The sequence below is a fragment of the Artibeus jamaicensis genome, unplaced genomic scaffold (genome assembly GCF_021234435.1).
Source record: "Artibeus jamaicensis isolate MK-2021 breed Jamaican fruit bat unplaced genomic scaffold, CSHL_Jam_final contig_64, whole genome shotgun sequence".
Taxonomy (NCBI): domain Eukaryota; kingdom Metazoa; phylum Chordata; class Mammalia; order Chiroptera; family Phyllostomidae; genus Artibeus; species Artibeus jamaicensis.
Genome location: NW_026521911.1, coordinates 7143984 through 7167445, shown reverse-complemented (window position 1 = coordinate 7167445; position 23462 = coordinate 7143984).

The following is a 23462-nucleotide window of genomic DNA, read 5'->3' as shown; positions in this document are numbered from 1 at the left end:
AGTCTTCACAAATGTTAAGCAGATTCAGAATGCACTTATTTTCATAAAGGGTGAAGTGGGGGTAAAGTGAAGGGGAAAAAAATTCTATGGAGACAACTTCGCCACGTGGAACACAGTCCAATCAGCCTCACTCAGAAATCATCACTCTTTCTGACACATTTGCAAACCATGCTTCCACCATCCCGCCGAACCCTCATCAGAAAATCCAGCCCTGTAGAAATGCTTCCATATGCTCAAAGCCGGTTTCTCTATTTTTGCTGATGGGGGAATGAGGAAAAGTGTAGTGGAGTAGCCGGCTTGCATTTACGAGGAGACAGGTTGCTGTAGCACACGGAGATTGCGAAATAGCAGCCCTCGGAGTCAACCGTAAATAACTTTTCAAGCCCACGGTCCTCAGCTCGCTGATTATGGAGGTGTCGCGATAAAATGGCCTATTAGCAGGAAATTAATTACAATTTACATGGGTTATGGAAATGATCTAAAATAGCAAGATTGTGGCTCAAGAACTCTTAATTTAGAAACATTTAAACTGGGAGTCAACATATGGCAGACGGAACTTGGCATCAGAAGTCTTAGAAGCTAATCTAGGCTCTGCTACTAATTAGCTCAGATGGGCCGCTATATTTCTCTGGGTCAATTTCACCAGTGAAATATGCAAATAATAATAACAAAAATAAGTACACCCCAAGTTGTTGTATAGTAAATGAAATCAAGTAAGCAGAAGTGCTTTGTCACCCTGGCTGATGTGGCTCAGTGGGTTAAGCACTGGCCTGTGAACAGGAAGGTCACCGGTTTGATTCCCAGTCAGGGCACATGCTTGGGTTGAGGGTCAGGTCCTCAACTGGGGGCGTGGGGGAGGCAACCATAACCAAACAAAGTTTCACTCACATGATGATGTTTCTCTCCCTTCCTTCCCCTCTCTCTAAAAAATAAATAAAGTCTTCAAACGTGCTTTGTTAACTACCCAGCAAAACAGACGTCTATGTTGCTATTTTTGGTACAAAACGGGGGAGGGGGGAAAGGTTTGGGGGGAAAGGTTTGGAGGGAGGAGCCCTGGCTTTAGAGCCAGACTGTCTTGAGCGTAACTCTCGACTTCATTGTTTGCATTAAACTCAGAACGGATTTCCTGGCTCTAGGTTTAAATTTCTCCATCTGTACTATGGAGCCGTTAACAGTGCCCAGCCCACATCACTCAGGCAATGCATGTGAAAGCATCTGGCAAACTGGAAACCACTCCAAAGGGACCATGTCTGTCTCTGCTCTCCATGGTGTCCTCAGTGCTCAGCCCAGTGGCTGGAACATTGTAAACACGCAATAAATATGATTCTCAAGTTTCATATTGTTTCAGAGCTCAGGGCAAGGCCAGGTAATGCCGTTTCCAGCCATCACCCTCTTTCTAATTCCAGGACCGGGCAAGTCACAACTTGTTCTGTTTTACCTCTGAAACAACATGTAACTATTTCTGCCACTTCTGTTCTGCTCTCACATTGGAAAGTGAAATCAGAGAGGTGAAGGAATACTGTTCCATGCCAGCCTCATCATTTGCCGGGAGAAAAACAGCTACTGAGTAGTATACCCAGAAGTGGAACTCAGGCCAGGCTAACTCAAAGCTCTTCCCTTCTCCTCCTCCTTGGGTATGTTTAACAACCCAAAGATCACTGTTGTCCAGAGAGAAAGCCCACTCGCAGGACAGGCACTGGAGACTCCTGCCTTCATTCTCCAGGGGAGTGCCCACCGGAGGCGGAAGGGCACAGTGCTGTGGGGTGTCAACACTCCGCTGCTGACACCATCTGCTCAGAAATCACAACGATGCATTTCTAAGCGTGGCTGTAGGTGAAACGCTGCCAGTGACCCAATCTTGGGAAATTACTTTAGGGGGACGTCAAATACCCTGACTTAAATATCTGAGTCATTCTTCCACAATGATTTTTTAATCAAAGAATTGTACCGGTGGTAACAAATGACCAGGAAAGAGTCACAGATTCACAGAGACATGAGAAAAACAGAATCCATGGGAAGATTTCCTTTTCAACTCTCCCAACCCCATGCCTTGCTCCTGTGCTTTGAATATCTGTACAAGCAACCTGCCAGACAGATGCTGCTCTCCACTGAATACTTGAAAAGATACCTTAAAAGCAAGTCACTGAAATCACCTCATTCCCTAGAGCCCTACCCCAAAGTCTTTAGCAAATGGATCCCCTCATTTATCCCCTCTTACCCCTAGTCTTAGACACCTTTGTTGATCTGATTCCCAAATCAAAACATGTCTCTCCTTTAGACAGTCTTGTCAGCTTCCCTAAAAATGCCTGGTGGTCTCGAACGGTCTACACTGGCTGTTGGCGTGGTTTTCTTCTACAGGACAAAAAAGAAAGTCATTTCTTGTCACACATGATTGCGCATTTAAAACGTGCTGCATTATTTGGTGTTATGTAATTAAAGATTATCATGGGTAAAGTACAGCATTATACTTATGATTCTGCACACACAGTACTTCAGATCACATGTATAGAATGTTACTAATATGTATAGTAGTGGGAGTTTTGACAAACCTGTGCTTTTAAAGCCTTTTAAGAATACCATGAGCACATCTTTTTAAAAAGCAGTGTGAAATGAGGGTTTTTAAATCCTAATATAGGTATAAATAATGAAACTGAGCATTAACCCCTGTTCATAGTGAGTATAGTATCAGTTTAACCTTCTTCCTACAGTTTATTCTTGACCATGTGTTCATTTATCTCACAGTAAAGTGGACGAGCTAGGCACCTGCCCTCCTGAAGATTTCATAATTGCAGTACATATAGAATAAGCAATTCCTGGTGATGCCGTGTGCATGTTTTTAAAGACTCAAGTATAACGGGCAGGTCCGAGTATTCTTTTGTGCGTGTGTCTGTTACAAATATTGTCTGCCTAGGACGTCCTGCCCTGCCCACCTTTCCTGTGAAGGGAATCTTTTAGACAAATGCCATGTTACCTCATGTGTTTCCTAACCCCAAAGGCAGAATCAGGGGCTTTTCTGTACTGTGTTTCCAGAACGTGGTCCAAGCCCTTTTAGTATTAGGCTTTCTAGTGCATTGCAAGAGCTCTAGCCCTGATCAGCCTCTTTGGGTTTGAGTCTGGCAGAACTCTCTACCACTTACCAGCTACATAGTCTTAAGGATCTAAGAATTACATAGCCCCTGGCCTCAGTTTCTCCTTCTGTGAAATAGAAACTTATAATGGCATATAACCTTCCAGATCGTTGAGAGAATTAAGTAAATTTATCATAGACAAATTACTAAAAACAACGCCTGGCATGTAGTAAGTTCTTATTAATTGTTGACTCTTGCTATAATAGCACTAATTAATACTTTATGTTGGGATTTGTGTGTTTATGTATCTGCCTTTCTAACTAGACCATAAATTCTTAAGATTTCAGAGCCTTTGATTTTTCCATCCCTCTATTTCCAGCACTTAGCACATGGTTTGGCACACAGTAGGGACGTGAGCAGTGTTTGCTAAATGAAGGAAGGAGTGGTAAGTCTGTACAAATGCGGTGCACAGCGCCCAGAGCAAGGAAATTGAGGCTAAAGTCATTCCAGAAACTTGGCTCTTGGCCCGCTACATGATTTTGTTCCATTTCTTGGTGAAGAACCAGTAAGGGGAAAAAAAGTAAGTTCATCTTTAGGACAATCCCTTAGTGCACTCTTTGGTTCTTTTATTTATTTTTTAAATATATTTTTATTAATTATGCCATTACAATTGTTCTATTTCCCCCATTCATTCCTCTCCACCCTGCACACCCCTCCCCCACTACTCCCCCCCTTTAGTTTATGACCATGTGTCTCAAGTTCTTTAGATTCTATATTTCCCCTACTATTCTTACCCTCCCCCCTATCTATTTGCTACCTACCATCTATGCTTTTATTTTCTGTACCTTCTCCCCCCTTCTCCTTCTCCTTCTCCTTCTCCCACTCCCCTGTTGCTAACCCTCCATGTGATCTTCATTTCTATGGTTCTGCTCCTGATCTAGCTGTCCTCTTAGTTTGCTTTTGTTTTAGGTGTGTTCTTAATAACTGTGAGTTTGCTGTCCTTTCATTGTTCATCTTTTTTATCTTCTTTTTCTTAGGTAAGTCCCTTTAACAGTTCATATAATAAAGGCTTGGTGATGATGAACTCCTTGAATTTGATCTTATCTGAGAAGCACTTTATCTGCCCTCCCATTCTAAATGAAAGCTTTGCTGGATAGATCAATCTTGGATGTAGGTTTTTGGATTTCATGACTTGGAATACTTCTTTCCAGCCCCTTCTTGCCTGTAAGGTCTCTTTTGAGAAATCTGCTGACAGTCTGATGGGAACTCCTTTGGAGGTGACTGTCCCCTTATGTCTCTTGCTGCTTCTAGGATTCTCTCCTTCATTTTAATCTTGGCTAATGTAATGATGATGTGCCTTGGTGTGTTCCTTCTTGGGTCCAACTTCTTTGGGACTCTCTGAGCTTCCCGGATTTCCTGGAAGTCTATTTCCTTTGCCAGATTGGGGAAGTTCTCTTTTATTATTTGTTCAAATAAGTTTTCCACTCATGGCTGTTCCTCTTCCTCTTCTGGTATTCCTATAATTCGGATGTTGGAATGTTTAAAGATGTCCTGAAGGTTCCTAAGCCTCTCCTCATTTTTTTGAATTCTTGTTTCTTCATCCTTTTCTGTTTGGTCATTTTTTTCCTCCTTCTGGTCCACTCCTTTGATTTGAGTCCCAGTTTCCTTTCCATTGCTATTGGTTTCCTGTGTATTTCCATTCATTTCAATTAGTTTAGCCTTCATATGTTCCTCTGATTTGTGACTAAAATCAACCAGCTCTGTGAGCATCCTGATCACCAGTGTTTTGAACTGTGCATCTGAAAGTTTGGCTATTTCTTCATTGCTTAGATTTATCGGCTCTGGGGCTGTGAGTTGTTCTTGAGCCATGTTTTGATCTGTTTGTGCCTGTTACATATGAGGGGAGGCGAGTTAGTTGTTCACCAGGGTGGGGCCACCCAGGTCGCTGGTTTGTGACACTGTATGTGGGGGCGGGGTCAGAGAGGGACAATGGTGGTTCCCTCTGCCACTTCCTGCCTCTGGGGCCTGTGCGGTCATCTCACTGCTAGCTCCTTCACCGGTTTATCTGCTCGAGAATGTGTGACCACGATCAGCTTTCAGTGGGTCCACCGCCTTGCGCCCTCAGTGGGTCTGCCCACTTCTCCACACCTGGGATCCACCCACAGCTGCTGGCATACCTGGGTTGTGTGCCCGGATCGGTCTGGTAGATCTTTCCTGTCCGACACCACTCTGCTGCTGGCTCTGCCCCTCTTACCGGTTTGGCTGAAGGGTTCATTGTTGTCAGACTTCCATGTAGTTCAATTTTCTGTGGTTTGGCTGCATTTTTGTTGCTAAAACTTTGTTATTTTTAAACTTAGTTGTGCAAGAAGGCGCAGTGCTTCCACCTATGCCTCCATCTTGGCGGAAGTCCTCTGGTTCTTTTATTTAAATGCATGGTCTTCTTGGGTTCCTTGAACACCACAGACAATAACTGACATTCTTTAGACTCAGCCATCACATGCTTCATCTGAGAAGACAATATTATGTCTCTCTTTTTTAATTATGCTAAGCCACATGCATGAGAGTCATCCAACACAAGGCAATTTTTATGTTGTCAAATGCCTTTCATCACGAGCTGCATCCCTGACATTCAAGTTATAATAAACAATACAGCACAAGGTGTTTAGGGAGGTGGGCTAGGGAGGCGGGGAGCTAAGGGACCAAAACAAAGGCAGAAGGCTACAAGAACAGAGAACCTGTCATCAGATTTTAAAGGACCTCCAGCTCTCCATCCAGTGGCGATTGCTCGGTAACATTTCAGACAGAATAACTGGAATGGGATATGGTTGGACAAATGGCTTAAACAATCGCTTTGATTTCACGGTGATGACACACTTGCATTGTATCTGTCGTGCTGTTTGGAGCTCTTTATATACCATGCAGGGCTTCCTATTTAGAAAGACGTGTCTTAACAGACAAATGCTGTCCCCCTCTGTGTTGTTAGAAGAGAATCAAAGCAGCCGTGGGGGGTTCTGACAGGCACTGGGAGTCCACCGTGTCGCAGAGTCGGAGGCTGAGAGGCTGGCGCAGTAATGACAAGGACCTTTATCGATGCTCCCTGTCTGCCAGGCGTTGTAAGCGCTTCACATCCTCCTTTTCATGGGTCGGCAGCCTATGGCCCACAGGCCCATTTCTCCTGTTTTCGTACAGCCTGAGAGCTGAGAATGTTCACATGTTTAAAAATTTGTTTTTCAAAAAGAACAAGAAAATGAATAGAAGAATAATACGTAACAGAGACCTTATGTGGCTTAAAAGCTTAAAATATTACTCTCTGGTCTTTTGCAGGAAAGTCTGCTGATCCTTGCTCTGTCTCATTAACACAGTCAGTGCAATAACACAGGCATCTGCCATCTCCAGTCTATAATTTGGAGTCTGTGTCTCAGAAGGCTAAGTACTAACTGGATATTGCCCAGCCAGTCAGTGCACCTGACACCCAGGGGCCACAAACTTAACTACTTGCAGGGCGAGAACAAAGGGCCTGGCAGAGGCTGCAGCAGGGCAGAGGGCACACGCCCCTGTCAAGGGACAGCCATTCAGCTCAGGTCAACAATGGTGGCTCTCCAAGACCATGTGACCTATGTTCCGATTTTCTGATCTTTCAAGAAAAGCTGGAAAACCATATATTTTTAATGTAAAATCTCCTAATTTTTAAAAGCCAGCAACTGACCCCAAGGTTTTAAGAAGAGGCTGTAGAGATCAAGCAAAACATGCTTGTGGGCTGAATGTGGCCCAGGAGCCTAGAGGCTGAAACCTCTGCTTATTGCTGAGTTCATTTGGTCCCATCCTTTCACTTTACAGTGAGAAGACTCAGAAGTAAAAAGGAAGAGTGAATTGGCTAAGATCACAGGGCCAGTAAAGGGCAAAACCCAAGCCATTTGATTTTACATTTTGAGCTCTTTCTACTGAGCACTCCTCTGATTTCTAATTGGTAGGACATATGGTTGGTATATAGGAACAATTTCTTATAAACTTAGACCACTAAATGCTCTAAGTAGAAGACAGAAGGTAAAACAGATGGAAAGGTACAGCTTAAAAATCATCTGGTTTCTTCCTTCCCCCCTTATTTTATGATTTGGAAACAATCAGAAAGGGTTATTGAGAAACCCAAGGTCACACAGCTAACTAGAAACAGAGGTGGGTCTCCAGCCTCAGACCCCAGAGTTACTTCTATGCTTTTCCTTGGACCCATGATGTACTTGAATCTTTAAGATGCTTCTCCAAAATCTCCTTGACTACTACGCCTTGTGTCATACACAGGGCGTGGTTCTAAAGATGAGAAAAGCTCTAGCTGAGGTTCACACATAACTAGGTATGTCTGACAAGTTAATGGACAACCATCCCTTCCACCCAGGTAGCCTAGTTATGAAAGTAGCCTGACTCGACTTGCTATCAGGGTGGTGAATTCTAGAAGAGCCAGGAGCAGGAGGCACACGAGAGGGAAAGAGACACAGGAGGACAGAATTTACAATTCCCTAAAGAGTAAGTCTGCAGGCAACTGACAGAGCTGCTTTCACAAGGCACCTGTGACATTCAGTGCTTCTGTTTGGGGTCCAGATGACTTTGAGTGGATGAGGGGCTTCTTCCTATTTGTGAAAGTACAGAGCACAGCTCTGCTGAGGGTTGGTAGCAAGGAACTGTCCCTGTCCACACCTCTGGGGTCCCGTGTTTTAGAACACCTAGGGTGTGGCATATTCAGAGAAATATCTAGAAGCAGTGGTAACTGAGGGGCTACCCTTGAAAGACCTCAGAGGTGGTGGAAAGTAGTAGGTGTCTTGCAGCCAGAGCAGGAGAGAGGACAGTGGACACATAGGAGACACTCAGGGACTCTCAGGGAAGGTGCTTAGTGGGAGAAGTAGGGATCTGGCGCTCTTGCTTGAGCCCATGGGAGAAGAAGACAGTAAAACGGGTACCATATGGTGCAGCTGCCGTAAACAGGGCAAATTTGGAAGGCTCACTAGTTAGAGTGCAGCCCCTGGGCCAGCCGCGCAGGGTTGCTGGGGGCTTGGTAGAAAAGCAAATCCCAGCCATCCGCTAAGCCCCCTGAACTCAGAGCTTCGCCCTAATGAGATTCCTGAGGTGTTCTGTGTGCACGTTCAAGTCTGAGGTGCTCTGGCCTCCGTATTGTGAGGCTCTAATTTGGGATCTGCCTCATCTCTGTTGTGTGATATGGACCAAGTGAGTTAACATCTCCTCACCTCTGTTTGCTTATTTCTAAAATGAGATAATAATGGTACTATGTATAGGCTTGTGATGTTTAGTGGAGATAACACATAAGGTACAGTGGTTGACACATATATATTCTTTGTATTAGTTATCATCATTACTATTATTCCTTTTTTGTAATTTAGAATGTATTACCAAAGCATGTAAAAAGAAAAAAAAGAGACTTCTCTAGGTCTGTATGCATCCCTTTCTCCTTCTGTAACCCAAAGACCTTTCCTCCCACCCCCAACATAGCCTGTAGTAATCATATTATTAAAAGACACAGCTGGTGCCCTGGCTGGTGTGGCTCCATTTATTGGAGCACCATCCCGTCCACCATACAAGCTGTGGGTTCGATTCTTGGTCAGGGCACATGCCTAGGTTATGGGTTCGGTCCCCAGTCAGGGCACATGCAAGAGGCAACTGATGATGTTTCTCTGTCACGTGGATATTTCTCTCCCTCTTACTTTCTCTCTAAAATCAATAAATGTGTATCTTTGAGTGAGGGTTTAAAAACCATATAGCTGGTATGTATTGATATTCTTCAAAGGACTAGGAACTAAACATACAGACCAGATAACATCTCAGCTATCATATAAAACTAGGCAGGCACTATCTTCTCTTCTCAAAAGATGAGAAAACTCAGGCTGATGAATTCACCTGAAGCCCTGGGTATAGCCAACAAGAGAGCCGCAGTGTTCTCTGGGAAGGAGCCCTAGACCTTGGAAGTGGTAGATGCCTCTTAAGGTGCTGGCCTCAAAGAAGGGTCAGACTTTTGTTGCACACTCACTTTTACACTCACCCATTCCCCTTCCCCTGCCTCTGTTCAACTACCTGTGAAAATGATAGAGACATTAAAGACACAAAACCACAAAAGAAGAAAATCGGAGAAGAGACAATAGCAGTTTGGATCTAAAAAGCAGATGGACAGGAAATAATTGACTTAGACAGACGTGAGAAAGGAAAACATAAGCTACTAGTTGTGAAAGCCCAGAAGCTATCCCATTGCTACGGCAGAGCCCCAGGGGGCTCAGGTACTGGAAGGCTGGGCCCTTCTGAAAGTGCAGCATCTGGGTAGTGTTGAAAACAGAAAGGCTATTTAAATAGCCTGAGATTCCGTCCTCTGTCCCGCTCTCCTGGATGCCTGCCCGCTCCTTTCACAAGAAGATGACCACTGTTCTACGGCCTACAGTGAATGAGCCACAGAAACTCTGGGCGGGTGGAAAACGGCATGGCTGGTGGTAGAAAACTGCTGAAAACAGGAATGAGAAGAGTAAATGAAGTCTAGACAGACACCGGGAGGCTCCCTCCCAACCCCTTCCTTGTTAGACTCCCAGAAAATTTTAGCAGCGAGTTTCGTCCTCCCCAGAAAGAGCCTGAAGGATCCTTTTTTGATGAAACTTATTGGCTCCTGAGAAAAGACTCACAGATATGGTTAGGGAATAACCAAAGAAATGAGCTAGCCAGATCATTCTACAGGGAAGCCCACCAGGTAACAAGTCTTTCTTGTACACCTTGAAAGTCCCCATCAGTTTCAGCTAATAGGCAGTGGTAGCCACAGATCGCTGATAACTGACCAAAACCCCTACAGGAAAAACTAAACACAAGACAAAATAATTTCTGTACCTCAAAGAACATAGAGACAGTGTAGGGAACAGTAGAACATTTTATAAAATATATTTTTATATCCTACTTAAACAACTAACATCCATAGTTGTTTAAATGTTTCTCTTTAAACAATCTCTGATTCTTATTTCATCTACATGATATCTTTCTATATCTCTCCAAGGATATTAATGATATATTTTATAAAATATGACAGCAGAAGCTGTCAACAGATGGGTTGGCAGACAAAGCTGAGAAAATCTCCCAGAAATTAGAACAAAAGACAAAAATATGAAATATAAAAAAGAAGATTAAAATTGAGAAAGTTTCAGGAGCCCAATATCTAAAGAAAAGGAGCCTTGAAAATAGAAAATGATGAAATCAGCAATAAAATACTTCAAAAAAATCTCTCAGCATTTCCAGAGGGGAAGGACCCAGACACAGCCCGGTGCAGTGCAAGGAGATGACCCACAGCGGTCACCATGCACATCCTGAGCACCGGGCGAGGAAAAAGACCCTAAATGTGTCCAGAGGGGGAAATGGTCACATGAACAGGAAAAATGGGTGAGTGGTATCTGACTTCTTAACAGCAACACCAGAAGCAAGAAGACGTTGGAAGCATCAATGTCCTAATAATAATGGGGAATTTATTTCCAGCCTGGAATTCTATATCCAGCCATACCAGACCTCAGAAACTTGACCTTCCATGTACTTGTTCTCTGGGGGAGGAGTAAACCAACCAGAAGGAAGGCATGGGCTCCTGGAAATAAAAGACACAAATACCGGAGTGAGATTTAATAACATTTCCCGGACTACAGTAGAGGGAGATTCTTGAACAAGGGCTGCACAGCCAGCCTAGAAAGCAACTTGTCCAGACTGAAATGTTTAGAAAAATAGGAGTTAAATTTCTGGGAGAAAGGAGAGGAAATATAAAGAAGGAAAAGAAGTTGACCCTTACTTGATGGACTGGAATTGATAGAGATTAAATGTATCATTTGGTAGAGAATTTGGGGATAGGTACCTAAAACACGAAGCAAATAGGGAAAAAAGCTAATTATTAACCCAACAGGAAACAAAAATTAATACAAGAAAATACATCGTACTACACTAGATGGCTCAGCCGAGAATAATTTTTACACAGTCATAATAATAGGAACACTAATATTTAACCAAAAATTATGATGTAGGTATATTGAGAAGGTGGGAAAAGGGAAGTATCTGTGTAAAGAGGAAAAAGGCAGTTAAATTATTCCCTTCAATAACAAAAATCCACTGACGATATCTAACAATTAAAAATTCTGAAATTTTGGTTGAGACACATTATTTAGCAATATGAAAATGAAAATCAGAAGAAACAGCTCAACTAGCTGGAAATGGTTGCCTGGTGGGAGGCAGGTAAAGGAATACCAGGTGAAACGTGTGATAAATTGTAGGGCAGGGGACAGCTATTTTGCATTAAACAAATCCTTACAGAATATTTGACTTTTAAAATTATGGTAATGAAGCTCTCCGATAAAAATTAAATAGAAAAGTATTGGCATTTTTATGGGCCTCCAAGTCTCCTGCTAAAGAAAGAAGGTTCCAAGGACAACATTCTAAGTGGTAGGCAGGACACCACAGGGCCCTCTTGTCTTACCAGTGCCTGTCATCAGTCCATCAGCAAACAAGCCCTGGAGAGGATGTGGAGAAAGGGGAGCCTGCTGCACGGTTGGCAGAAATGCAGACTGCGGCAGCCACTGTGGAAAGCAGTATGGCGATACCTCAAAAAATTAAAAAGGGAACTACGTTATGACCCTGTGATTCTAGTTCTGGGAATATATCTGAAGGAACCCAAAGCACTAATTTAAAAGAATATATGCACCCCTATGCTCATTGCAGTGTTATTTACCATAGGCAAGATTTGGAAGCAGCCCAAGTGTCCATCAGCAGATGAGTGGATAAAACAGCTGTGGTACGTGTACACAATGGAATACTACTTGGCCATAAAAAGAAGGAAATGTTACCTTTTGCAAAAGCATGGGTGGACCCGGAGAGTATTATGCTAAATGAAATAGTCATAGAAAGACAATACCATATACTTTTGTTTATATGTAGAATAACTAAACAGCAAAATACAAACAGACTCATAAACACAGAGAACAGACAGACAGCTGTCAGAGGAGAGGGGCATAGAAGCCAGAGTGAAAAAGGTAAAAGGATTAAGAAAAAACAAACAAACAAACAAAAAAAACCCTCACAGACAGTCACTAGTACGGTGATTACCAGAGGGAAAAGGGGATGGGGGGGTGAAGGAGATTTGACTTCGGGTGGTGAACACAGTCCAATATACAGGTGATATATTATAGAATTGTATACTTGAAACTTATTTTATTTTATTTTTTAAGATTTATTTATTTATTTATTTATTTATTTATTTATTTACAGAGAAAGGGGAAGGGAGGGAGAAAGAGAGGGAGAGAAATATCGATATGGAAGAGAAACACCAATTGGCTCCCTCTCGTATACATCCCACCTGGGACCAAACCTGCAACCCAGGCCTGGGCCCAGACTGTGAATCAAAACAGCAACCTTTTGATTTGCAGGACAATGCCCAACCAACTGAGCCATACTGGTAAGGGCAAAACCTATATAATTTTATTAACCAATGTCACCCCAATAAATTCAATAAACAAAAAATCAGGACAGTAACAGTCATCTAGAGACTAATGTTATATAGGAAGAGAACAGTGACCAAGAAGTTGGAAGCCCCGACTTTCGTCATATGTGATCCCCTTTAAAACCCTGATTTTCTCACCCAGCGAGACAATGTTCCTATTCTGTTACGGCACAATGCTGCTGTGACAATCATGAAAGATAATAAACATAAAATGCTTTTTAAATTGTGAAGAAGCACTCCACAGATGTAATAGAATATCATTATTCTACCCACATATAAGATTGGCAGACAATTTACTATATTATAATTTATGCCATCTGGCTCATTTTTGCTTTTCTACAATTTTTTTCTTATAGCAAAAATAAAATGAGCTTATTATGGAAATTTTGTAAACACTAAAAGGCAAAACAAAGGGAAAATTAAAACCACCACTAATTTAATCATCAAGAAATAATCACTGCTAACTTGCATCATTGAAATATATTGATATATATGACATGTATATGATTTACAACTACATATGATTTTTCCATTAAAATAAATATTATGGCTATTATCCCAAATCATTGAATATTTTTTCTATAGTATCATTTATTATTTGTGATGGAAGAAGGGAGATACAGATCGAAGACTGAAGAAGTTAAGTAAAATCTGAGTTAGAAGTATTGGTATAATTTTCCTTTTTTTAAAAAAAGGTATCTCTTAAACCTTCCCATTAAAAAGGCTGGAGACAATACTAACCCGGTAGCAGTGAGCAACTCCTAGTAGAAAGACTGTGGTTTCTAAATACCATTTCCCACTAAAAAGAACCATGGGTCCTCTGAAACATGGATGATTTCAGGTCTGGCTTAAGACAGGTCCAAGACGAGCCTTGGTAGGCAATATGAAGATGTTCCTACTGGCCAATGATGGGGCAATTGGAACATCAATGGGAATAACAAATGAATGAAAATACATCAAATAGCCCTGGCTGGTGTGGCTCAGTGGATTGAATGCCAGCCTGTGAACCAAACGGTTGCTGGTTTGATTCCCAGTCAGAGCACATGCCTGGGTTGCGGGCCAGGTCCCCAGTTGGTGTGTGTGTGTGTGGGGGGGGATGTGTGTGCAAGAAGCAACTAAAGATTGATGTTTTTCATCTTCTCTTTCTCCCTCCCTTCCCCTCTCTAAAAATAAATACATAAAGTCTTTCTAAAGGAAGGAAAATACATCAAATATACTGAAACACTTCAGCTCAAAATGACAACAACAACAAAACCCCAACCCATTAAAAACTGAAAAATTCATTGCTTACCTCTGGAGGATGCTAGGGAACCAACTTATTCTTTGGAAACCTGATAAATAAAAGGAAAGAGTCAAACACTTATCCTGCCTTTTCAGTAAGTACACAGTTCATAAGAGAAAGTTTCTCTTCATGGAATTATTCTCATTCAAAGAGAAGGAATGATAGAAGTAGACTATGACCAGGTTACAACCTCTGGTGAAATGATGAACCTACAAGGAGCCTCACAGACCACTAACGTCATACAGACGGGTGGTAACGCAAACACAAGCTACAGCACAGTCTTTCCCTCAGGAAGTAACTCTGAATTGAGTTCAGCTTCTAGAGCAACTAGTTTACAGGAAACGTAAAATGTAGAAGACCATGTTCAACCGGAAGAATGAAATCAATAAACTCAGTTTATGAGAAACTCTATGGGACACACAGCCCAGTCTCTTTAACTAGTAATGTACAAATGAGGGGAAAACAGATGGAGAAAAACTTGTAGTTGAGAAGAGACTTAAGGGATATATCAACCCATTGCAGTACATGGGGTTTATTTGGCTCCCGGTATAAACAAGCTAAAGGAAAAAAAGGGGGGATTTCTGAAACAAGCAGGGCAGTTTGAACAGTAACTGGGCAGTTGATGCCACTGAAAGATTACTGATCCTCTAAAAGGTAGTAATGCACTTCAGAAATATCTACTGAAATATTTTATTTGTGGACATAATTACCTGGAATTTCTTTCATAATAGTGGGGACGAGAGTAAGTGAGGGGGCACATACACAAAACAAGGTTAGCCACAAATTAATAATCATTCAGACTAGGTGATGAGTACAGTCTATTTACCAAACTTTATATTTATTTGGAATTTTTCTTAATAAGTTAAAGAAAGGTCACAAAAATACTTATTGTATATCCTTTCCAAATTCATTAACTGTTCTTCTCTAACATGCTCTATTATGATGGCTATGTAATGTTTCATCATACTGTGATTACCATGATATGTCCAATCATTTACTAATTGTTTGACATTTAGATTGTTTCCAATTTGTTACTATTACTGACACTAAGACCCTTTAACATAACTCTTTGGGTCTATTCATGATTTTTTAAAATTAATTCCTGAGTTGAAAGCTTCATACAATGGAAACTTTTGGTAAATATTGCTAAATTAGCAGTAGAGGGAGATTCGCTATTTCCTAAATTAATCTGATATTTTTTTATTTGATAAAGTGAAAGAACTCATTATTGTGATCTTGCATTTCTTGGATTTGTGAGTGAGTTACATATATCATGTTTAGCTTTGTAAATTAGCTTTTTGTCTTTTGTCTACTTTTCTATTGAGATGCATTTTTCTTATACATTTATAAAACCTCATTATATATTGAGGTTTATAGCACTTTTCATATATGTTTTAAATATTTCCCCAACATTCTGTTGTTCTTTTGATTTTTGTCTTGACTTCATTAATATAAAATTTTTCATAGTCAAGTTTTTGAAATTTTCCTTTATGATTTTTTCCTTTTCATGTCATACTTAAGACAGGCTTCTTTCTTTGCCTCCAAAATCATGTAAATTGTCATTTATATTTTCTTCTAAAACTTTCATGTTTCTAAGTTCAGCGTGAAAATTTTAAAGGGATTCTATAGGTGGTGGGGATCAAATTCCCCTCACCCCCCACCAAAACAATGGTTTCCATGTCCCCCAGTACTATTAATTAAAATGGTCATCTGTTTCTAGCTGATACGAAACTTCATTCCCCTGTAGGTGGCTTTCTTTTAAAAGTCAACAGACTTGAGAGTGATAGTATAATTTGATTTGCTAATTTGAAATTTTTGAGCAGCTACTATGTGCTTGATCTTCTGTTAGTTGCCTGAGATTTATTTAAATGAGTATCACCGTGGTTCCTGTGGCTAAATTTACACAGCACATCCACAGAGGGAGGAGGCACTTACTTCTAAGATATGTTAGTAAATGGAAAAAAGCAGTATACAGAACAGAACAGTACACGTTTATTTGGAATGAATACTAATAATAATCCTTTTGTCTCAGAGATTGATAAGGCCTAAAAATATTGTATTACAATCTGATTTGTGAGTAATACTAGAATTTATTTTATAGGGCTTTTATAAGGAGTAAATGTTTGAACCACTCTCCAGCAGCTTTGGTAATTTAGTGGAGGTCTTTGTGGTTTCTGTTTTGTTTGCTTTTTTTGGGTTACATTCTTCATTACTTCTAGACCAATCATTATGGCCCTTTGGACCCATATGTCATTCTCATAAAAGCCGCAGACTTCCAGGACTAGGAAATGGATTTGATTCATCTTTGTAGAAGACCAGTATCTGCCACCTGAATTACCCCTCGTGAAAAAAGCAAATCCGCTCTAGTGGCAAAGAAGGCTCTTAGGCAAATGACAAGCAAAGACATAGGATGAAAATTACCAGGAAAGGAGGCTTTGGTTGAGACACATCCTTTTGGGAACAGATCACATTGTGTTAATCATGCAGGAGGAAAGCTGTAGGAGAACTCATTTTGAGGCAACCATTGCCATCAGCCCTCGGAAAGAAAATGTTATGCAACAATGTCAGAGGATACAGCCCCTCTCTGCTGTAAAAGTGGGGGCTGACCTAGGCAGAGAGGACTCTTCCCCGGTGGAATTTTGCCAGCTCATCACCTTGATTGAAACCGATGCTGCTATTTTCTGATCATTGTTTTCCCTGCTCTCCAGGAGCAAATGGCAGTGGAGGAGCCATCAGAACCATAATGTAGTCGTTAGAATCTCAGCCTCACTGCCAGAACCATATGCCGTCCAAGGCAGAAAGTGTAGTGTGGCCTGGGATGGAGTAAATTTGTGTGACACGCCCCTTGTACAAGGGCATGGGAGGAGCATGAGAGCCCCTATATGTTGATTCATGTCACAAATATTCATTGAACATGTACCTTGTGTCACTGTGCTAGGTTCTGGGATCACCACAGTGACCAAGGTACTCATGACGCATATCTTATATTGCAGTTTGGGGAGATGCTTTTAAAAAAAGAAAAACAAAATGCATACACAAATAATTGCATCTTGTGAAATAGGTGATGAAGGACATAAACAGGCTGAGGTCATGGAGACTAATGGAATGGCCTACTCTGGGCAAGTTAACCATGCAGACATGCGCTACGGTTCAAGTAGAGCTCACCTGGCTGCCAGTCTCATGAATTCCACCCGCCCTCTCACCCAATGCAGTGTGGTGGCTAAGAGCCTGAACTCAAACAATCCAAGCTGGAATCTGGTTTTGCCATTTGTTAGTCATGTGACTTGGGACAAATCGTTTAATCTCTCCAGGTCTCAGTTTTCTTACCTACAGAATAGGGGTAATAATCATATTTATCATATGGCGTTGCTCTCAACTTTAAATGAGGTAATACCCTCTTCTCAGTCCTGGGCACAGTACTCAGTACATGCCCGCTATTTTGTTAATAGCATTGGTTTCTTCACTCAGTGAAAGAATATTTCACTAAGAATCTCTAAGTGTCAAGTACTCTGCTGAAGACTGAGGTGGGGGTGGAGAGACAAGACCCAACCATTTCTCTAAAAGAGAGAACATGTGAATCCAAGTAGAAGTTTTCCCCTTCTTTTTTAGCAGACACACTCAAAGTCATTTTTTTTTACCTCAATGACACCTTTAAATTCCCACAAGATAGGTTAAACCAAAGAACCTGCCAGAGAATAATACCTAGCCTTACCTCTTGGCTTTAAAAACTGTGGTTACGTATGCTGGCCTGGGAATTCTGTACAGCTGGATTCCAATTCTGATTCTTTTTTTTTTTAAGTTGAATTTAGTGGGCTGACATTAGTTAACAAAATTATATAGGTCTCAAGGGCACATCTGTATATTGTACCATGTGTTCACCACCCAAAGTTGAGTATCCTCCCATCACCATTTATCCCTCCTTTACCTTCATCTACCTGCTCCCATACCTCCCTTTCCCCAATCACCAGACAGTTGTCTATGAGGTTTTCCTTTCTCTTTTTCTTTTTGCTTAATACCTTCACCTTTTTTACCATGCCCCCACTCCTATCCCTTCTGATGTCTGTCAGTCTGTTCTCTGTATCTATGAGTCTGTCTTTACTTTGTTTATTAGTTGATTTTGTTCATTAGATTCCACATATAGGTGAATCATATGGTACTTGTCTTTCTCTGACTGGCTTATTTCACTTCACATAATACTCTCTGTGCCATCTGTGCAAAAGGTAAGAGTCCCTTCCTTTTTACAGCCAAGTAGTATTCCACTGGGTAGATGTCCCACAGCTGTTTTATCCACTGATGGGCACTTGGGCTGCTTCCAAATCTGGGCTACTGTAAATAAAACTTCAGTGAACATAGAAATGCATATATGTGCTCAAATTAGTGTTTTGGGTTTCTTAGCATATATTCCAAGAAGTGGCATTGCTGGGTCATGAGGCAGTTCCATTTTTAATTTTTTGCAGTAAGTCCATAGTGCTTTCCACAGTGGCTGCACCAGTCTGCATTCCCACCAACAAACAGTGCACGAGGTTCCCTTCTCTCCGCATCCTCACCAACACTTGTCGTTTGTTGATTTACTGATGATGGCCATTCTGACAGTTGTGAGGTGATATCTCATTGTGGTTTTAATTTGCATCTCTCTGATGATTAGTGACTAAGCATTTTTTATACGTCTATTGGCCAATTGTATGTCCTCTTTGGAGAAGTGTCTATTCAGGTCCTTTGCCCACTTTTAATTGAATTGTTTGGTTTTTTGGTGTGAAATTTATAAGTTCCATATAGATTTTGAATATTAACTGCTTATCAGATATATTGTCGAATATGTCTCTCATTCAGTGGGTTGTCTTTTCATTTTGTTGATGGTTTTCTTTGCTGTGCAAAACTGTTTTAGTCCAATGTAGTCCCATTTGTTTTTCTTCTGTTCTGCTTGCCTGATTCTAATTCTTTTGAGCCATAACTGTACCAGCCTTAGTTTACTCACCACCCCCCTCTGAAAGTTATCTTGAGGATTTGATGAGATAACACACCAAGAAAGCTCTGGAGCCACGCGGAAGGCTTTCCCAGGATGTCTCCTGCTCCTTCTTTAGTTCCAGCCTCTGCTCGGCCCCTCTGGGTGCCTGTTCCTCCCAGGCAAACCAGAAACAGCAGGATCCTAGCCAGGGTGGGTGCAGGGCTTGAGCCAATCAACAGATGTGTTGGGGGCAGGGGGTTGCTTAAGAAGGCAAAAGGACTATGCTTGTGTAAATGTTAATATTATTAGGTTGGGGGCCTATTCACACAGAAACGTTTTTGTGAGCTGAAAACTCACAAATGCTGAGGGAAACTTACCAGAGTCACTTATAGCAACCTTTCCACAGAATGAGAACATCCCCTGGCTTGTGTTTCCAACACCCCCCCCCCCATCACACAAGTTCACGAATGTTTGATGGAGCTCATCCATGGGTGCCAAAGCCCATGTAACCAGCTTGGGTGTTTGAAGTCGGAGCAGGTAACACACACGAAGCATTGTCCCTTGCCCCCTTGCCCCTACACGTGTCTTTGCCTGAAATAACAGCTTTCTGAAACAATTTTATAGTAACTGCTAGACTCAAGTGTTTTTGCAAATAAATACATTTCCTAATTAAAACTTGCCCTTTAAAGACTCACATCTTTGTGGCCCCACTATAGGTTTTCTTTTTCTTGTAACATATCAGAGAATCAATAAGGGCAATGCAAACACCTTTAATATATACAGTTTCAACAGCTCTAATAACATATCTGCCTGCATAAGAACGCCTTCTCCCCGGCTCCAGCCCAGCTGATAATTTCCCTTGATTTTTTAAATGCCTTCTTATTTCATTCTCAAAGATGAAGCTTAAAAGGCAGTTAGTTTTCAGAGGTGAGGGTGGATTGAAAAGGGATAAAGTAGAAGAGGGGGTGTCACAGCATTTTTGTAATGACAGTTTTTAAAAAATTTTTGTTATGAAAGTAACGAATGTTTGTTGTGGGAAAGAATATGAAAAAACATGAAAAAGGAAAATACACATATCACTCATAATCCTATCATCTAGAGGGTAATAATTGTTAATATTTGGCATGGTTTTTTTTCAGAGCTTCCTACATAAGGATTTTTATCTAGTTAATAATTTTGAAGTCACTTTTTAAAAATTCTATGTGATAATACTGGCATTTTTCCATGGACTGAAAAAGTCTGCAAGAAAGAAAAACTTTAGAGTGACTGCATACTATTCTAGCAGGGCTGTTCCAATTTACTTACCCTGCTTAACCCTTTAGGCTGTTTCCATTTCCTTCCATGGTTACAAATGATGTACTGCTGCCATGCCGGGTTGTTTTCTGGTTAATTAATATATTGTGGGCTGGCTGGTTGGAGGGTCTTAGGCTGAATTCTCTCTCTCTCTCTGTGTCTCTTAACCTCACCCAAGGATATGTTTATTGATTTTAGAGAGAGAGGAAAGGAAAGAGAGAGAGAGAACATCAGTGTGAGAGAGAAGCACTGATAGGTTGCCTCCCGTCTCCAACTGGGGATCCAGCCTGCACCTTACGTATCTACCCTGACCAGCGATCGAACCTGCAGCCTTTTGGTGTGGGGCCCCAATCCTGTGAACCACCTGGCCAGGACCGATGCTAACTTTTACTGCAGTGTTTCCTATGGCAGAAAACAGACACACAGGAGACTCAAATGAGCTATAGTGTTAGATTACAACATGGTAACAACTGACCTTACTTTTCCCTCTACAATTTCCACTTCCTCCTGAATTCTCTTGACATTGAAGTGAATAGTTACCTATCTCCAATCAACCAACCACCCAAATCTGTTTATTTTCTATATGCTTGATCTCTTCCAAGTCTTTCCTCCCTTTTACATCCTTGCTGCATTGCTTTAATTTACCTAAACGGCCTACCTGAGCATTTCTGGTCTTCCCACACAATTCCCTTTAATCCATTTCTCCACGCTATTGCCAGATCGTTCTTTTCAAATACGCTTTAAGATCACATGTCTCTTCTACTTAAAACCTTTTAATATCTCTCTGCTCCCCACCTGCACACAGTACCTAAGCTTTCAAGATATTTGAGATCCTTATCTTTTTTTAGGTTCCTTCAAAGTCCAACTCTACCCACTGCTCTAGACTCCACCAGGCACTTCCTTCCCGTGCCAACTCTGTGGCCATGGCGAGTGCCTCCTGCTCTCTCCATGTCCTTATACAATTCCATCTACTTAAAAAGCAACTCCCCTTCCTTGGTAGTCTAGCTAACTTCTTGCCTTCAACACTCAGCTTCAATTCCACCTTCTACAGGAAGTCTTCCCTGGCCCGATGTAACTGGGCATCCTTTTGAGCTCACACGCTGCCAATTCCTTAGGCAGAAACCTGCCACACTGTGCCTCCCCTTGAAGGTGGCGATTGGACTTTGTTCATTTTTTTTAACCTCTAAACACTTCAGTTGTGTATTTCCTAAGAATGAGAATAGCCTCCTGCACAACCAAAGTAATTGTCAAGATCAGCAGGTTAACATTGACATACTGTTGTCTAACAGACAGGCTTTGTTTTAAACTTACCACTTGTCTGATTACTGCCCCAGTCCAGGACCACATGCTGCATGTATTGCCTTGACAATGAAACCATCCCTTTAACGTGGAGTTGTTCTGGAGTCTTTGTTTTTCAGGACATTGGGACTTTTGATGAGTCCATGACATTTCATTGAACGGTCCTCAATTTGTGTTTGTCTGACGTTTCTTCATGATTAGATTCAAGCTATTCATTTTGGGCAGGAATGTCACAAAAGTGATGTTACATCCATCTCAGTGTCTCATATCGGAGGGCACATGATGTCTATTTGTCATATTCCCAGTGATGTTAACTTATTAACTACTTGATTAAGGCAGAATTGGCCAGGTTTTTCAATGGTAAAGTTACTAATTTTCCCTCTGGATTTCCAAAAATATTTTGAGTATGCAAAATATCTTATATCCCATTTACATTCACCTACTATGTTTAACATTTAGGCTTTCTGTTTTCTCATTGGTTAAATGAGGATAATAGAATGTACAGTGGGTTCCAGAATTTTCTCTCTCAAGAATCCCTTTCTTGTCCCCCCCCCACCATGAACCTCATAGTTTGAAAGATTTTGTCCGCCAAACGGATGCTATTTTCAGGATACTACGTGGCACTCATTTTCCTATTGCACTTTCATCCGATGTGTCTGCCACACTGTGTGCTCACAAAGGCAGAGCGTGGTGGCCTCACCACTGGACACCCAGACCTCGTCACAGCGTCAACCACAGAGTAGGCGGTCAGCAAATATTTGCTGAAGGACTGAATCTGCCTGCCAGTCCCAGCTTATGCCCAGCATTTGATGTCTGCAGGGGGAACACACAATTGATCAATGCTATCCAAAGGCAGAGACTTGACATTTTAGTTAGTCTCAGAGGCGTTGTCAATGGTCAGTGTTTGGTTATCACGAAAATTTTAAAAACAGATTGGACAGAGTGCACGAAACCTCCTTTCTGTCCCTATTCCAACCCCGCCTTTCTGGGAGCCTCGGATAGATGTCGACGGGGCATTCTAGCAGCCCAAGTGTATAATCTCCGTGTCACCTCTGTAAATCAGCAGATGACAACTGGCTAGACAGTCTCCTGACCACACTATAGAGGTTTTTAAATATCCCAGACCTGTTTTGCTTGTGTATGACATTAGCATTGTCAATCTCCTCGCTTGTTTCCTTAAGCCCTTGAGATCGTGGAGATGTAATGTAGTAGAAGATCATGAAGGGAATTTTTAATAGGGATGGCAGGGAAGAAAATGAACGTTAGTTGAGCATCTCGTATATGCCCCCAGCTTTCTTCCCTTTGTTTGCTCTTAATCTTCACCAGAACTGGAGAGGTAGGTATAAATTATCTGTTTATAGATGAGAAAACAGAGGTTGAGTGGGGGGTGACGTCTTGCCTTAAGCCTTACAGATGGCATGCAGCTGGGCTGGGAAGGAGGTGGTGGTGGTGTTCTCCTCTCTTTCCAAAGTCCTTGGAAGTAGCCACTGCACCGAGCTGCCTCTCCCATCAGGTAAAAACGCCCTTCTCTTGGAAATGTGCCAGCAATCACGATCCAGACATATGAAGGACAGACATCTCTTGGACCACGTTCAGTGCAGTATTTTTTTGTAATGATTGTTATCAGGACTCAGTAGCTGCCATCCGGTTTAGAGGAAGTTGTCCGAGGAAGGAGAGCTTTTCTTTGGGCATCGTGCATGCCTGAGGGAGGAAAGCAAGTTCTCGGTTCTTTAATTGCCTCTGGCTGTGCTGCAGCAGCAGCAGCGAGAGAGAGGCCGTCCCTGGAAAAGTGTCCGGGGTGTGAAATAACATCAGGGAGTAGGCAGAGAGGGAGGTCTCAGGCTCCAGAGAGAGCGCTGGGCACGAGTGGAGGCCAAGGAGGGAGAAAGGGAGAGGAAATAAGGCATCACTGTGGAGAAACGGGGGCGGGGGGCCAAAACGGGAGGAAAGAGAACAAAAGGCAAGAAGAGAGGAAGTAGAGGAAAGGAGGGAGAAGGAGGAAGAAAGTTTGAGAAAAGGGGTGAGGAAAAGCAAGAACGGTAAAAGGAGACCGAGAAAAATCAACTAAGAGAA